The sequence below is a fragment of the Arachis stenosperma genome, chromosome 3 (assembly GCF_014773155.1).
Source record: "Arachis stenosperma cultivar V10309 chromosome 3, arast.V10309.gnm1.PFL2, whole genome shotgun sequence".
In the NCBI taxonomy this organism is placed as follows: domain Eukaryota; kingdom Viridiplantae; phylum Streptophyta; class Magnoliopsida; order Fabales; family Fabaceae; genus Arachis; species Arachis stenosperma.
Window position 1 is genome coordinate 101506123 of NC_080379.1, and position 17434 is coordinate 101523556.

The 17434-nt window shown below is 37.8% G+C and overlaps 2 non-coding genes across 2 annotated transcripts; both read right to left on the reverse strand.

Annotated features, from left to right (window-relative positions):
• Window positions 1-6001: 6001 nt before the first annotated feature.
• LOC130971890 (small nucleolar RNA R71) lies at window positions 6002-6109 on the reverse strand. The gene has a single exon (XR_009083094.1). It is a non-coding gene; the product is annotated as a small nucleolar RNA R71 (small nucleolar RNA).
• A 7960-nt stretch (window positions 6110-14069) lies between these two features.
• On the reverse strand, window positions 14070-14177 carry LOC130972314 (small nucleolar RNA R71). The gene has a single exon (XR_009083501.1). It is a non-coding gene; the product is annotated as a small nucleolar RNA R71 (small nucleolar RNA).
• Between the last annotated feature and the right edge of the window lie 3257 nt (window positions 14178-17434).

Genomic DNA, 17434 nt, shown 5'->3' on the forward strand with positions numbered 1-17434 from the left:
GAAAAACAAAAGAAGAAAATGAAGAAAAAAACAGATGAGAAAAAGAAAAGAAAAAAGAGCAAATAATAAAACGGGGACAAAATGCCCCAAGTTAAGTAATAATATCAATGCACATGAGTTGTACTTGAATTTGGGATGCATGAATATGTGGTAAACACAGTTAATGGGCAGTTAGATTTTTCATTGTAATTACATGGAATGTCTTAGGCTAAGTGGTAAGTTTAGGTTAATCAAGGATCTGAATTTTAGTCCACTTGACCAAATACAATCCTACCTTGACCCTAACCCCATTACAACCCTCAAAAGACCTCTTGATATGTGTATTTATGCATTAAATTTATGTTGATTGGAAGAAAAAGAGAAAGTCTTAGAAAGCAAGATTAGTAGAGAACCGAGAGATCGAACCTTAAACACCTGAGTGATTAGAGTGCATACACTTCCAGTGAGGGTTCGATGCTCAATTCTTTGTTCCCGGCTTTCATGAGCTTTCTTCTTATAAATTTACTTGTACTTTATTTTATGATTTGAATTAGTGAAATCCAGTTCATGTCTGTTGATGAGCGGATAATTTATACGCTTTTTGGCATTATTTTTACATAGTTTTTAGTATGATTTAGTTAGTTTTTAGTATATTTTTATTAGTTTTTAAGCAAAATTCACATTTCTGGACTTTACTATGAGTTTGTGTATTTTTCTGTGATTTCAGATATTTTCTGGCTGAAATTGAGGGACCTAAGCAAAAATCTGATTCAAAGGCTGACAAAGGACTGCTGATGCTGTTGGATTCTGACCTCCCTACACTCGAAGTTGAATTTTTGGGGCTACAGAAATCAAAATAGCGCTCTCTCAATTGCGTTGGAAAGTAGACATCCAGGGCTTTCCAGAAATATATAATAGTTTATACTTTGCCCGAGTTTAGATGACGCAAACTGGCGCTTAACGCCAGCTTTCTGCTCTATTCTAGCCTTAAACGCCAGAAACAAGTTGCAAAGCAGACTCAAACGCCAAAAACAAGTTACAAACTGGCATTCAACTCCAAGGAAGACCTCTACACGTGAAAGCTTCAATGCTCAGCCTAAACACACACCAAGTGGGCCCGGAAGTGGATTTCTGCATCATTTACTCATTTCTGTACCCCTAGTAACTAGTCTAGTATAAATAGGACTTCTTACTATTGTATTTCTATCTTTGGATTATCTTTTGATTCTTGGATCACGTTTTGGAGGCTGGCCTCTCGGCCATGCCTAGACCTTGTTCTTATGTATTTTCAATGGTGGAGTTTCTACACACCATAGATTAAGGTGTGGAGCTCTGTTGTTTCTTGAGTATTAATGCAATTACTACTATTTTCTATTCAATTCATGCTTATTCTTATTCTAAGATATTCATTCGCACTTCAACCTGATGAATGTGATGATCCGTGACACTCATCACCATTCTCACTTATGAACGTGTGCTTGACAAACACTTTCGTTCTACATGTGAAAGCTAGAGTGTGTATCTCTTAGATTCCTGGTCCACGACGCATGGTTGCCTCTCCTGACAATAGAGTCTTCCATTCCGTGAGATCAGAGTCTTCGTGGTATAAGCTAGAATCCATTGGAAGCATTCTTGAGATCTGGAAAGTCTAAACCTTGTCTGTGGTATTCCGAGTAGGATCTGGGATGGGATGACTGTGACGAGCTTCAAACTCGCGACTGTAGGGCGTGGTGACAGACGCAAAAGGATAGTAAATCCTATTCCTACATGATCGAGAACCAACAGCTGATTAGCCATGCGGGAAACCGTAGAGGAACTTTTTCACTGAGAGGATGGGAAGTAGCCATTGACAACGGTGACGCCCTACATACAGCTTTCCATAGAAAGGAGTATGAAGGATTGGATGAAGGCAGTAGGAAAGCAGAGATTCAAGAGGGATAAAGCATCTCCATACACTTATCTGAAATTCCCACCAATGATTTACATAAGTATCTCTATCTTTATTTTATGTTTTATTTATCTTTTAATTATTAAAACTCCATAACCATTTGAATCCGCCTGACTGAGATTTACAAGGTGACCACAGCTTGCTTGAAGCTGACAATCTCCGTGGGATCGACCCTTACTCACGTAAGGTTTATTACTTGGACGACCCAGTGCACTTGCTGGTTAGTTGTACGAATTTGTGGAAAAGAGTGATATTACAATTGTGCGTACCAAGTTGTTGGCGTCATTGAGATCACAATTTCGTGCACCAAGTTTTTGGCGCCGTTGTCGGGGATTGTTCGAGTTTGGATAACTGACGGTTCATCTTGTTGCTAAAATTAGGTAATTTTCTTCTTGTTTCAATCCTTATTTTATTTTCAAAAAGTTTTCAAAAATCTTTCAAAATTTTTCTTCTTTTTCCATTTTTCCAAAATTAATTTTCGAAAAAAATCCAAAAAAAATTATAAAATCATAAAAACAAAAATATTTTATGTTGCTTGTTTGAGTCTAGTGTCAATTTTTAAGTTTGGTGTCAATTGCATATTTTTATTTTTCTCAAAAAAAAAACTCGAAAAATTTCATGCATATGTTCTTCATGATCTTCAAGTTGTTCTTGGTAAGTCTTCTTGTTTGATCTTTACATTTTATTGTTTTGTGTCTTTTCTTATTTTTCATATGCATTCTTGTTTTATTAGTATCTAAAACTTAAAAATTTCTAAGTTTGGTGTCTTGCATGTCTTTCTTTTCTAAATTTTTTTTAAAAATAAGTTCTTGATGTTCATCATGATCTTCAAAGTGTTCTTGGTGTTCATCTTGACAGTCAAAGTGTTCTTGCATGCATCATGTATTTTGATTCATAATTTTTATGTTTTGAGTCATTTAGTTGTTTTTCTTTTTCCTCATTAAATTCAAAAAATCAAAAAAATATATTTCCCTTATTTTTCTCATAAATTTCGAAATCTTTGGGTTGACTTAGTCAAAAATTTTTAAAATAAGTTATTTCTTGTTAGTCAAGTCAAGATTTCATTTTTAAAAATCCTATCTTTTCAAAATCTTTTTCATTTTTCTTATTATTTTCGAAAACTTTACTAACAATTAATGTGATTGATTCAAAAATTTAAAGTTTGTTACTTTCTTGTTAAAAAAGGTTCAATCTTTAATTTCTAGAATCATATCTTTTAGTTTCTTGTTAGTCAAGTCATTAATTATAAAAATCAAATCTTTTTCAACCATATATTTTCAATCATATCTTTTTAAATCATATCTTTTTCAAAAATTTGATTTCAAAATCTTTTCTAACTTCTTATCTTTTTAAAATTGATTTTCAAATCTTTTTCAACTAACTAATTGACTTTTTGTTTGTTTCTTATCTTTTTCAAAACCACCTAACTACTTTTCTCTCTCTAATTTTCGAAAATCACCTTCCTCTTTTTCAAAATTCTTTTAATTAACTAATTGTTTTAAAATTTAATTTTAATTTTATTTCTTCACTAAATTTTTGAATTCTAACAAAATTTTAAAATAAAAACAAAAATATTTTTCTTCTCTTTTCTTCTAATTTTCGAATTTCCCTCTCTCTTTCTATTTATTTTATTTATTTACTAACACTTCTCTTCATCTTAAAATTCGAACCCTCTCTTCCTCTCTATGTTCGAATTTTTCTCTTCTCCTTCTTCTATTCTTTTCTTTTTCTACTCACGTAAAGGAATCTCTATACTGTGACATAGAGGATTCTTCTTCTTTTATGATCTCTTCTTTTTCATATGAGCAGGAGCAAGGACAAGGACATTCTTGTTGAAGCAGATCCTGAACTTGAAAGGACTCTGAAGAGGAAGCTAAGAGCAGCTAAAGCACAACAATCCAGAGAAAACCTTACAGAGAATTGGTGTGCGAAATTGTGATCACTACTTTTCACAACTCAAATAATCCCTAGTAATGGCCTCAAAAACTTGGTGCTCAATACCATGGCATAAACACAACTTTGCACAACTAACCAGTAAGTGCACTGGGTCGTCCAAGTAATAAACCTTACGCGAGTAAGGGTCGATCCCACGGAGATTGTTGGTATGAAGCAAGCTATGGTCACTTTGTAAATCTTAGTCAGGGAGACTCAAATGGGTATAGATGATGAACAAAACATAAAGATAAAGATAGAGATACTTATGTATATCATTGGTGAGAGCTTCAGATAAGCGTATGAAGATGCTGTCCCTTCCGTCTCTCTGCTTTCCTACTGTCTTCATCCAATCCTTCTTACTCCTTTCCATGGCAAGCTTATGCAAGGGTTTCACCGTTGTCAGTGGCTACCTCCCATCCTCTCTGTGGAAATGTTCAACGCACCCTGTCACGGCACGGCTATCCATCTGTCGGTTCTCGATCAGGCCGGAATAGAATCCTGTGATTCTTTTGCGTCTGTCACTAACACCCCGCCCTCAGGAGTTTGAAGCACGTCACAGTCATTCAATCATTGAATCCTACTCAGAATACCACAGACAAGGTTAGACCTTCCGGATTCTCTTGAATGCCGCCATCAGTTCTTGCCTATACCACGAAGACTCTGATCTCACGGAATGGCTGGCTCGTTTGTCAGGCGAGCGCTCGGTTGTCAGGCGATCAACCATGCATCGTGTATCAGGAATCCAAGAGATAAACATTAGAGCCTCGTTTGCTTGTAGAACAAAAGTGGTTGTCAGTCACTTTGTTCATAAGTGAGAATGATGATGAGCGTCACATAATCATCACATTCATCAAGTTCTTGAGTGCGAATGAATATCTTAGAATAAGAACAAGCGGAATTGAATAGAAGAACAATAGTAATTGCATTAATACTCGAGGTACAGCAGAGCTCCACACCTTAATCTATGGTGTGTAGAAACTCCACCGTTGAAAATACATAAGAACAAGGTCTAGGCATGGCCGTGAGGCCAGCCCCCCAATGATCTAAGAACTAGATGTCCAAAGATGATCTAGAGATCTAAAGTGATCAAAAGATGAAAATACAATAGTAAAAGGTCCTATTTATAGGGAACTAGTAGCTTAAGAATTACAAAGATGAGTAATTGACATAAAAATCCACTTCCGGGCCCACCTGGTGTGTGCTTGGGCTGAGCATTGAAGCATTTTCGTGTAGAGACTCTTCTTGGAGTTAAACGCCAGCTTTTATGCCAGTTTGGGCGTTTAACTCCCATTTTTGTGCCAGTTCCGGCGTTTAACGCTGGGAAATCTGAAGGTGACTTTGTACGCCGGTTTGGGCCATCAAATCTTGGGCAAAGTATGGACTATCATATATTGCTGGAAAGCCCAGGATGTCTACTTTCCAATGCCGTTGAGAGCGCGCCAATTGGGCTTCTGTAGCTCCAGAAAATCCACTTCGAGTGCAGAGAGGTCAGAATCCAACAGCATCTGCAGTCCTTTTCAGTCTCTGAATCAGATTTTTGCTCAGGTCCCTCAATTTCAGCCAGAAAATACCTGAAATCACAGAAAAACACACAAACTCATAGTAAAGTCTAGAAAAGTGAATTTTAACTAAAAACTAATAAAAATATACTAAAAACTAACTAAATCCTACTAGAAACATACTAAAAACAATGCCAAAAAGCGTACAAATTATCCGCTCATCAAGAATCTCGAAAAAGAAGGAGACATGGCCGAACCCAACAATAATGCAAGGAAGATACTTGGTGACTTTACTGCACCAAATTCCAGCTTCCATGGAAGAAGCATCTCAATTCCTGCCATTGGAGCAAACAATTTTGAGCTAAAGCCTCAATTAGTTTCTCTTATGCAACAGAATTCCAAGTTTTATGGACTTCCATTAGAAGATCCTTTTCAGTTCTTAACTAAATTCTTGCAGATCTGTGATACTGTTAAAACAAATGGGGTTGATCCTGAGGTCTACAGGCTTATGCTTTTCCCCTTTACTGTAAGAGACAGAGCTAGAGTATGGTTGGACTCTCAACCTAAAGATAGCCTGAACTCTTGGGATAAGCTGGTCACGGCTTTCTTAGCCAAGTTCTTTCCTCCTCAAAAGCTAAGTAAGCTTATAGTGGATGTTCAAACCTTCAAACAGAAAGAAGGTGAATCCCTCTATGAAGCATGGGAGAGAAATAAGCAACTGACCAAAAAGTGTCCTTCTGACATGCTTTCAGAATGGGCCATACTGGATATATTCTATAATGGTCTGTCTGAATTGTCTAAGATGTCATTGGACCATTCTGCAGGTGGATCTATTCACCTGAAGAAAACGCCTACAGAAGCTTAGGAACTCATTGACATGGTTGCAAATAACCAGTTCATGTACACTTCTGAAAGGAATCCTGTGAATAATGGGACACCTTAGAGGAAGGGAGTTCTTGAAATTGATGCTCTGAATGCCATATTGGCTCAGAACAAAATATTGACTCAGCAAGTCAACATGATTTCTCAGAGTCTGAATGGATTGCAAAATGCATCCAACAGCACTAAAGAGGCATCTTCTAAAGAAGAAGCCTATGATCCTGAGAATCCTGCAATGGCAGAGGTGAATTACATGGGTGAAGCCTATGGAAATACCTATAATCCCTCATGGAGAAATCATCCAAATTCCTCATGGAAGTATCAACAAAAGCCCCAACAAGGCTTTAATAATGGTGGAAGAAACAGGTTTAGCAATAGCAAGCCTTTTCCATCATCCTCTCAGCAATAGACAGAGAATTTTGAGCAGAGCCCCTCTAACTTAGCAAACATAGTCTCTGATCTATCTAAGGCCACTCTGAGTTTCATGAATGAAACAAGGTCTTCCATTAGAAATTTAGAGGCACAAGTGGGCCAGCTGAGTAAAAAAGTCACTGAATCTCCTCCTAGTACTCTCCCAAGTAATACAGAAGAGAACCCAAAAAGAGAGTGCAAGGCCATAACCTTACTTGGTGTGGCCGAATGCACAAAGGAGGAGGAGGACGTGAATCCCAGTGAGGAAAACCTCTTGGGACGTCATCTGGACAAAAAGGAGTCCCCAAATGAGGAACCTAAGGAATTTGAGACTCACCTAGAGACCATAGAGATTCCATTGAACCTTCTTTTACCATTCATGAGCTCTGATGACTATTTATCTTCTGAAGAAGATGAAGACATTGTTGAAGGAAAAGTTGCCCAATATTTAGGAGTAATCATGAAGCTAAATGCAAGCTATTTGGTAATGAGACTTGGGAAGATGAGCCTCCATTGCTCATTAATGAACTGAATACCTGGGTTCAGTACACTTTACCACAAAAGAAATAGGATCCTGGTAAATTCCTAATTCCCTGTACCATAGGTACCATGACCTTTGAGAAGGCTCTGTGTGACCTAGGGTCAGGCATAAACTTAATGCCACTCTCTGTAATGGAGAAACTGGGAATTTTTGAGGTACAGGCTGCCACATTCTCATTAGAGATGGCAGACAAACCCATGAAAAAGGCTTATGGACAGGTAGAGGATGTGCTAGTAATGGTCAAAGGCCTTTACATCCCTACTGATTTTATAATCCTAGACAATGGAAAGGATGAGGATGAATCCATCATCCTTAGAAGACCTTTCCTAGCCACAGCAAAAGTTGTGATTGATGCGGACAGAGGAGAGTTGGTTCTTCAACTGAATGAGGACTACCTTATGTTTAAAACTCAAGGATCTCCTTCTGTAACCATGGAGAGGAAGCAAGAAAAGCTTATCTCACTGTAGAGTCAACCAAAGCCCCCACAGTCAAACTCTAAGTTTGGTGTTGGGAGGCCACAACTAAACTCTAAGTTTGGTGTTGAACCCCCACATTCAAACTCTAAGTTTGGTGTTGGGAGGTTCCAACAAAGCTCTGAAGATCTATGAGGCTCCATGAGAGCTCACTGTCAAGCTATTGACATTAAAGAAACGCTTATTGGGAGGCAACCGAATTTTATTTATCTATATATTTTCTTTTTTCTTAGGTTGATGATCATATGGAGTCACAAAAACAATTGCAAAAATTCAAGAAAAATCGAAAATAACATTAAAAATAGCACACCCTGGAGAAAGAACTTACTGGCATTTAAACGCCAGTAAGGATAGCAGAATGGGCGTTAAACGCCAGAAACAAGCACCAGACTGTCGTTAAACGCCAGAAACAGGCTACAATCTGGCGTTAAACGCCAGAAACAGGTTGCAGCCTGGCGTTTAACGCCAGAAAAGGAATAAAGGCTGGCGTTTAACGCCAGAAACAAGCAGCAATCTGGCGTTAAACGCCAGGATTGCACAGCAAGGGCATTTTGTACGCCTAATAGGAGTAGGGATGATACATCCTTGACCCTTCAGGATCTATGGACTCCACAGGATCCCCACTAACCTCAACTCATTCTCTCTCCCTCCATCCCCTCCATTCTCGTCTTCTTCCCCTTTTTTCTTTCTTTTTTTGTTCGAGGACGAGTAAACCTTTTAAGTTTGGTGTGGTAAAAGTGTTGCTTTTTATTTTTCCATAACCATTTATGGCACCTAAGGCCGGAGAAACCTCTAGAAAGAGGAAAGGGAAGACAAAAGCTTTCACCTCCGACTCATGGGAGATGGAGAGATTCATCTCAAGGGTCCATAGCTCAGTAGTAGAGCATTTGACTGCACAACAAGAGAGCCCACTCATGGACCTCAACAAGAGCATGAGGAATTCCCTCATCAAGAAATCCCTGAGATGCCTCAAGGGATACATTTTCCTCCACACAACTATTGGGAGCAACTAAGGATAGGAGCACCAAAATCACTAAGGATGACAAAGGCAAGGAAGAGACATTGAGGAGCTCAAGCACTCCATAGGATTTTCAAGAGGAAGACGCCACCCATACTAAGGTGGACTCATTCCTTAATCTCCTTGTCTATTTATTTTCTGTTTTCAGTTTTTGAGCTTTATGTTTGTCTATGTTTGTGTCTTCATTACATGATCATTAGTATCTAGTGTCTATGTCTTGAAGCTATAAATAATTCCATGAATCCTTCACCTCTCTTAAATGAAAAATGTGCTTAATTACAAAAGAACAAGAAGTACTTGGATTTCAAATTTTATCTTGAAATTAGTTTAATTAGTTTGATGTGGTGGCAATACTTTTTGTTTTCTGAATGAATGCTTGAACAGTGCATATTTTTTATAGTGAAGTTTATGAATGTTAAAATTGTTTGCTCTTCAAAGAATGATGAACAAAGAGAAATATTATTGATAATCTGAAAAATTATGAAATTAATTCATGAAGCAAGAAAAAGCAATAAAAAAAAGTAGCGAAAAAAATGTGGCGAAAAAAAAGAGAAAGAGAAAGAAAAAGCAAGCAGAAAAAGCCAATAGCCTTTTAACCAAAAGGCAATAGTAAAAAGGATCCAAGGCTTTGAGCATCAGTGGATAGGAGGGCCCAAGGAAATAAAATCCAGGCCTAAGCAGCTAAATCAAGCTGTCTCTAACCATGTGCTTGTGTCATGAAGGTCCAAGTGAAAAGCTTGATACTGAGTGGCTAAAGTCATGATCCAAGGCAAAAAGAGTGTGCTTAAGAACTCTGGACACCTCTAACTGGGGACTTTAGCAAAGCTGAGTCACAATCTGAAAATGTTCACCCAGTTATGTGTCTGTGGCATTTATGTATCCGGTGGTAATACTGGAAAACAAAGTGCTTAGGGCCACGGCCAAGACTCATAAAGTAGTTGTGTTCAAGAATCAACATACTTAACTAGGAGAATCAATAACACTATCTAAAATTCTAAGTTCATATAGATGCCAATCATTCTGAATTTCAAAGGAAAAAGTGAGATGCCAAAACTGTTCAGAAGCAAAAAGCTACTAGCCCCGCTCATCTAATTAGGACTAAGTTTCATTGATATTGTGAGATTCATTGTATATTCTCTTCTTTTTATCCTATTTTATTTTCAGTTGCATGGGGACACGTAACAATTTAAGTTTGGTGTTGTGATGAGCGGATAATTTATACGCTTTTTGGCATTGTTTTTACATAGTTTTTAGTGTGATTTAGTTAGTTTTGAGTATATTTTTATTAGTTTTTAAGCAAAATTCACATTTCTAGACTTTACTATGAGTTTGTGTGTTTTTCTATGATTTCTGGTATTTTCTGGCTGAAATTGAGGGACCTGAGCAAAAATCTTATTCAGAGGCTGACAAAGAACTGCTGATGCTGTTGGATTCTAACCTCCCTGCACTCGAAGTGGAATTTTTGGAGCTATAGAAATCCAAATAGCACGCTCTAATTTGCGTTGGAAAGTATATATCCAGGGCTTTCCAGCAATATATAATAGTCTATACTTTGCCCGAGTTTAGATGACAACGCCAGTGTTCTGCCCTATTGATGAGCGGATAATTTATACGCTTTTTGGCGTTGTTTTTAGTATATTTTTAGTATGTTTTAGTTTGTTTTTATTATATTTTTATTAGTTTTTAGTTAAAATTTACTTTCCTGGACTTTACTATGAGTTTGTGTGTTTTTCTGTGATTTCAGGTATTTTCTGGCTGAAATTGAGGGACCTGAGCAAAAATCTGATTCAGAGGTTGAAAAGGACTGCAGATGCTGTTGGATTCTAACCTCCCTGCACTCGAAGTAGATTTTCTGGAGCTACAGAAGCCCAATTGGTGCGCTGTCAATTATGTTCGAAAGTAGACATTCTGGGCTTTCCCGCAATGTATAATAGTCCATACTTTGTCCGAGATTTGATGGCCCAAACAGGCATTCCAAGTCAGCTCAAGAATTCTGGCGTAAAACGCCGGAACTGGCATAAGAATGGGAGTTAAACGCCCAAACTGGCACAAAAGCTGGTGTTTAACTCCAAGAAAAGTCTCTACACATAGAAGCTTCAATGCTCAGCCCAAGCACACACCAAGTGGGCCCGGAAGTGGATTTTTATGTCATTTACTCATCTTTGTAAACCCTAAGCTACTAGTTCTCTACAAATAGGACCTTTTGCTATCGTATTTGAGGTCTTTGGATCATGTTTTTACGATTGAACCCTCTTTGGGAGGCTGGCCATTCGGCCATGCCTAGACCTTGTTCTTATGTATATTCAACGGTGGAGTTTCTACACACCATAGATTAAGGTGTGGAGCTCTGCTGTACCTCGAGTATTAATGCAATTGCTATTGTTCTTCTATTCAATTCAGCTCATTCTTGTTCTAAGATATCACTTGTTCCTCAACTTGATGAATGTGATGATCCGTGACACTCATCATCATTCTCACCTATGAACGTGTGCCTGACAACCACCTCCGTTCTACCTTAGATTGAGTGGATATCTCTTGGATTCCTTAATCAGAATCTTCGTGGTATAAACTAGAATTGATTGCGGCATTCAAGAGTATCCGAAAGGTCTAAACCTTGTCTGTGATATTTTGAGTTGGATTCAAAGATTGAATGACTGTGACGAGCTTCAAACTCCTAAAGGTTGGGCGTTGGTGACAGACGCAAAAGAATCACTGGATTCTATTCCAACCTGATTGAGAACCGACAGATGATTAGCCGTGCTGTGACAGAGCGCGTTGAACATTTTCACTGAGAGGACAGGACTGTAGCCACTGACCACGGTGATTCCCAACATACAACTTGCCATGGAAAGGAGTACGAAGGATTGGATGAAGACAGTAGGAAAGCAGAGAGACGTGAGGGACAGAGCATTTCCATACGCTTATCTGAAATTCTCACCAATGAATTACATAAGTATCTCTATCTTTATTTTATGCTTTATTCATAAATCATCCATAACCATTTGAATCCGCCTGACTGAGATTTACAAGATGACCATAGCTTGCTTCATACCAAAAATCTCTGTGGGATCGACCCTTACTCGCGTAAGGTTTATTACTTGGATGACCCAGTGCACTTGCTGGTTAGTTGTGCGAAGTTGTGATAAAGAGTTGAGATTGCAATTGAGCGTACCATGTTGATAGCACCATTGATGATCACAATTCCGTGCACCAAGTTTTTGGCGCTGTTGCCGAGGAATTAAATGTCCTAACTACAGTTTCGCATTTGTTCCCTGCAATAACAGTGCCAAGTTTTGATCCGGCAACAACACCAAGTTTTTGGCGCCGTTGCCGGGGATTGATTGAGTTTGGACAACTGACGGTTCATCTTGTTGCTTAGATTAGGTATTTTTCTTCAGAATTTTTAAGAATGAATTCTAGAGTTTCAAGGTGATGTTTTCATCATCACCAAAGCTGATTGATTCTCATCAATTTAGCTCTTGAATGCAATGTCCTGCTGAAGCTTGGCTAGCCATGTCTAATTTCTTTAGACTAAAGCTTTAGACTAACATTGCATGATTCCTGGAATTCTTATTAAAAATTTTGAATCTCTTTATTTTCTTTTCCATATAATTTTCGAAAAATCCAAAAAAATTATAAAATCTTAAAACCAAAAATAATTTTATGTTTCTTGTTTGAGTCTAGTGTCTAATTTTAAATTTGGTGTCAATTGCATGTCTTTATTCTTCTAATTTTCGAAAATTACGTGCATTATGTTCTTCATTGATCTTCAAGTTGTTCTTGATGATTTCCTTGCTCTGATCTTTAAATTCTCTTGTCTTGAGTGTTTTGTTGTTTCTCATATGCATTCTCAATTTGTTAGTGTCAATAGTATACAAACTTCTAAGTTTGGTGTCTTGCATGCATTGTTTACTTGATTTTAGTTGTATTTTGATTATTCCTCATCATTAAAAATTCAAAAAAAATTTTAATTTGTGTCTTTTCAAGTCAATAATACAGAGAATTGAAGATTCAGAACATGCAGCAGAGAAATTACACAGAAAAAGATAGGCGTTCAAAATGCCCAGTGAAGGAGAACTGGCGTTTAAACGCCAGCCAGGGTACCTGGCTGGGCATTTAATGCCCAAAAAGGTAGTGTTTTGGGCGTTAAATGCCAGAATGTATACCATTCTGGTCGTTTAACGCCAGGATGGCACAAGAGGGAAGATTTTGTTTTTAATTCAAATTTTTTTCAAGTTTTTAAAATTTTTCAAAATCAAATCTTTTTCAAATCATATCTTTTCAATCATATATTTTCAAAAGCAATTTCTTTCCATTTTCAAAAATACTTGCCAACAATTAATGATTTGATTCAACATTTCAAGTATGTTGCCTTTTCTGTTGAGAAAGGTTTAATGTCTGAATCATATCTTTTAAATTTCTTGTTAGCCAAGTCATTAATTTTCAAAATCAAATCTTTTTAAATTGTTTTTCAAATCATATCTTCTCAATCATATCTTTTTAAAACTATATCTTTTCAATCATATATTTTTATTTCTAATTTCAAAATCTTTTTCAAAAATCACTTAATTTCTTTCTCAATCTTAGTTTTCGAAAATCAATTACTATTTTTCAAAATTTTTTTTAATTAATTCACTTTAATTTTTGAAAATTTCTTCCCCTCTTCTCACATCCTTCTATTTATGGACAAACACTCCTCCTCAATGCACAATTCAAACTCTATCTTTCTTGATAATTTCGAATTCTTCTACCTCTTCCTTCTATTTTTCTTTTCCTCTAACACCTCAAGGAATCTCTATACTGTGACATAGAGGATTCCATATTTTCTTGTTCTCTTCTCTTTCTTATGAGCAGGAGCAAAGACAAAAGCATTCTTGTTGAGGCTGACCCTGAACCTAAAAGGACCTTGAAGTGAAAGCTAAGAGAAGCTAAAGCACAACTCTCTGTAGAAGACCTAACAGAATTCTTCAAAGAAGAAGACATGGTAGCCGAAAACAACAACAATGCCGACAATGCAAGGAAGGTGCTGGGTGACTTTACTGCACCTACTCCTGACTTCTATGGGAGAAGCATCTCTATCCCTGCCATTGGAGCAAACAACTTTGAGCTTAAGCCTCAATTAGTTTCTCTAATACAACAGAATTGCAAGTTCCATGGACTTACATTGGAAGATCCTCATCAGTTTTTAGCTGAGTTCTTGCAAATCTGTGACACTGTCAAGACCAATGGGGTTGACCCTGAGGTTTACAGACTTATGCTATTCCCTTTTGATGTAAAAGACAGAACTAGGATATGGTTGGACTCACAACCTAAAGAAAGCCTGAACTCTTGGGAAAAGCTAGTCAATGCCTTCTCGGCAAAGTTCTTTCCACCTCAAAAATTGAGTAAGCTTAGAGTGGAAGTCCAAACCTTCAGACAGAAGGAAGGTGAATCCCTCTATGAAGCTTGGGAAAGATACAAACAATTAATCAGAAAGTGTCCCTCTGACATGCTTTCTGAATAGAGCATGATAAACCACTATTTTATGGTTTATCTTGTGCTCAATTGAGTGGTTTTTATCTACTCTTTACCCACTTATTCATACTATTTGCATGGTTTTACATTTGCCTTCCTAATTTTGTGCTATGATTGAAAACATGCTTCTTTGATCTTATATTTGCTTATTATTAATCATCTCTTATGACCATTAGATGCCTTGATATGTGTGTTAAGTATTTTCAGATATTATAGGGCAGGAATGGCTTGGAGGATGGAAAGGAAGCATGCAAAAGTGGAAGGAATACAAGAAGTTGGAGAAACTGCAAAGCTGTTAGCCTGACCCTCTCTCACTAAAATGACCATAACTTGAGCTACAGAGATCCAAATGACGCAATTTCAGTTGCGTTGGAAAGCTAACGTCCGGGGCTTCGATTTGATATATAATATGCCATAGTGGCCCTAACGATAGGCGATGCGACCGTGTGCTCCATGCGGCAAAAAACCAGCGTGGCAGATTCCTTCTCCAGCGATTTCTAGGCTGTTTTCGACCCAGTTTTCGGCCCAGAAAACTCAGATTAGAGGCTATAAAGTAGAGGGATTGCATCCATTCAGATCGAGCTCTCATAATTCACTTTCCATGATTTAGATTTAGTTTTGAGAGAGGTTCTCTCCTCTCTCTCTTAGGATTAGGATTTAGGACTCCTCTTAGTTTTATGAGTGACTCTCAATCCCAGGTTCTTTATTTTATTATTTTATTTTAGTTTGTTAATGTTGGTTTACAAACTCCATGTTAGAATTTATTTCTTTCTTTAAATATAATTTGAGGTATTTTCAGATCTATGATTTGTGTCTTTTATTATTATAAATAATTTGGATTTTTCTGTTTCCCTTTTGGCTTTGGTTAAATAATTGGTGACACTAGAGTTATCAAACTCAGTATTGATTGAAAATTGGATTTCTTCATTTCATTAATTCATATTCCAATAACTCTAGCCTTTCCCAAGGAAAGACTAGGACTTGAGGATTCGAATTAATTCATCCACTTAACTTACCTTCATAGTTAGAGGTTAACAAAGTGGGAGGAGAATCCAATTCTCTTCATAATTGATAAGGATAATTAGGATAGGACTTCCAGTTCTTACACCTTTCCAAGAGTTTATTTTATAGTCATTCATTTACTTTTATTGCTTTGAAAATAGACCTGTGCCCATTGCCCAACTAACCTTTTACCTTAATCCAAAACCCCAAACACACTTTTTCATAACCAATAATAAGAACATACCTCCCTGCAATTCCTTGAGAAGACGACTCGAGGTTTAAATACACGGTTAACAATTTTTAAAGGGGTTTGTTACTTGTGACAACCAGAACGTTTGCACGAAGGGATTTCTGTTAATTTAGAAGCTATATCTACAATGCGAATATTTTTATAAAATTCTTTACTAGCAAAAATCCCGACGTCAGAGCATCATAGGTATCTTCTATGATGGTCTGTCTGAACTGTCCAAGATGTCATTGGACAGCTCTGCTAGAGGATCTCTTCATCTGAAGAAGACGCCTACAGAAGCTCAAGAACTCATTGAAATAGTTGCAAATAACCAATTCATGTACACTTCTGAAAGGAATCCTGTGAACAATGGGACGAATCAGAAGAAAGGAGTTCTTGAGATTGATACTCTGAATGCCATACTGGCTTAGAACAAAATATTGACTCAGCAAGTCAATATGATTTTTCAAAGTCTGTCTGGAATGCAAGCTGCACCAGGCAGTACTAAGGACGCTTCATCTGAAGAAGAAGCTTATGATCCTGAGAACCCTTCAATGGAAGAGGTGAATTACATGGGAGAACCCTATGGAAACACCTATAATCCTTCATGGAGAAATCATCCAAATCTATCATGGAAGGATCAACAGAGACCTCAACAAGGTTTCAACAACAATAATGGTGGAAGAAACAGGTTTAGCAATGGCAAGCCTTTTCCATCATCTTCTCAGCAACAGATAGAGAATTCTAAGCAGAGCTACTCTGACTTAGCAACCATGGTCTCTGATCTAATCAAAACCACTCAGAGTTTCATGACTGAAACAAGGTCCTCCATTAGAAACTTGGAGGCACAAGTGGGTCAGCTGAGTAAGAAAGTTACTGAACTCCCTCCTAGTACTCTTCCAAGCAATACAGAAGAAAATCCAAAAGGAGAGTGTAAGGCCATCAACATGGCCGAATTTGGAGAGGAGGAAGTGGTAGTGATTGCCAATGAGGAAGACCTCAATGGACGTCCACTGGCCTCCAATGAGTTCCCTAATGAGGAACCATGAGAATCTGAGGCTCACACTGAGACCATAGAGATTCCATTGGATTTACTTCTGCCATTCATGAGCTCTGATGAGTATTCTTCCTCTGAAGAGGACGAAGATGTCACTGAAGAGCAAGTTGCTAAGTACCTTGGAGCAATCATGAAGCTAAATGACAAGTTATTTGGTAATGAGACTTGGGAGGATGAACCCCCTTTGCTCTCCAAAGAACTGGATGACTTGACTAGGCAAAGATTACCTCAAAAGAGACAGGACCCTGGGAAGTTCTCAATACCTTGTACCATAGGCACCATGACCTTTGAGAAGGCTCTGTGTGACCTAGGGTCAAGTATAAACCTCATGCCTCTCTCTGTAATGGAGAAGCTAGGGATCTTTGAGGTGCAAGCTGCAAGAATCTCACTAGAGATGGCAGACAATTCAAGAAAACAAGCTTATGGACTTGTAGAGGATGTTCTGGTAAAGTTTGAAGACCATTACATCCCTGCTGATTTCATAGTCCTAGAGACTGGGAAGTGCATGGATGAATCCATCATCCTTGGCAGACCCTTCCTTGTCACAGCAAAGGCTGTGATTGATGTTGACAGAGGAGAACTGATCATTCAAGTGAATGAAGAATCCTTTGCGTCTAAGGGTCAAGGATACCCCTCTGTAACCACGGAGAGGAAGCATGAAGAGCTTCTCTCAAAACAGAGTCAAACAGAGCCCCCACAGTCAAACTCTAAGTTTGGTGTTGGGAGGCCACAACCAACTTCTAAGTTTGGTGTTAAACCCCCACATTCAAACTCTAAGTTTAGTGTTGGGAGGTTCCAACATTGCTCTGAACATTTGTAAGGCTCCATGAGAGCCCACTGTCAAGCTACTGACATTAAAGAAGCGCTTGTTGGGAGGCAACCCAATGTTATATTTATCTATTTTCCTTTGTTATTTTATGTTTTCTATAGGTTGATGATCATGTAAAGT